General features: G+C 35.6%; 1 non-coding gene across 1 annotated transcript; it reads left to right on the top strand.

Annotated features, from left to right (window-relative positions):
* Nucleotides 1-466: 466 nt before the first annotated feature.
* On the top strand, nucleotides 467-572 carry LOC121225918 (small nucleolar RNA R71). Its single transcript, XR_005923821.1, has one exon. It is a non-coding gene; the product is annotated as a small nucleolar RNA R71 (small nucleolar RNA).
* Nucleotides 573-924: the final 352 nt, after the last annotated feature.

Here is a 924-nt window from a genome sequence, read left to right as displayed (position 1 = left end):
ACCCCTTTATTACTCCAACTGAAATTAGGATATTGTTTCCACCCCGGATTATATGTGTTGGAATATGGGTTGTTGTTGTTGTTGTGATTAAAATTTCCCATATAATAAACTAAGGCTGGGTTCGATGGGCATCATCAAAAACATAATCTTCTAACAAGCTAACTTAGTTGCTTTCATTTCTTGCAGTGTAGTTGGTCTTTTCAGTGTTTTAATCATATTCGTTAAAGATGATACTTGATTTGTTAGGGAAGTAATCGCATCAAGTTCCACTGCTCCAGGAACTCTTCTAACAATCCCTACTCTTGTAGTAAGGTATTGATTATCATTGTTTGTTATCCTCTCCAGAATTTTATATGCCTTATTATATGATTTATCGAGCAAAGTCCCATTAGCAGATGCATCAACCACCATCCTTGTATGCGTATTCAATCCATTGTAAAACATTTACATTTGCGTCCAATGTTGAAAGCCATGCATTGGGAATTTTCTAATTAACTCATTGAATCACTCCCATGCTTCGTATAATGTTTCATCCTCATATTGCCGAATGGTGTAATATCATTCCTGAATTGGCATTCATGTATGGAGGATTATATCTTAGCAGAAACCTTTGACAAAGTTCATTCCAAGATGTCACTGTACCTGACAATAATGGATTTAACCATATTCTGGCTCGATCTTGCAATGAATAAAGGAATAACTTTAGTCTCATTGCATCTTCAAGAACACCCTGCTACTTGAATAAATCACAGACTTCCAAACAGAGTCTTAAGTGCAATCGTGGATCTTCAGTATGCAATCCACTAAATTGCCCTACACTTTGTAACATTTGAAACATTATCAGCTTTAACTCGAAAAGTTGAGCTTGAATATGCGCTCTGACAATTCTTGGATTTAAATCATCCAAGATCGGCACTATATTTT

Source organism: Gossypium hirsutum, chromosome D13, assembly GCF_007990345.1.
Source record: "Gossypium hirsutum isolate 1008001.06 chromosome D13, Gossypium_hirsutum_v2.1, whole genome shotgun sequence".
Taxonomy (NCBI): domain Eukaryota; kingdom Viridiplantae; phylum Streptophyta; class Magnoliopsida; order Malvales; family Malvaceae; genus Gossypium; species Gossypium hirsutum.
This window is presented reverse-complemented; position numbering and strand designations above follow the sequence as displayed.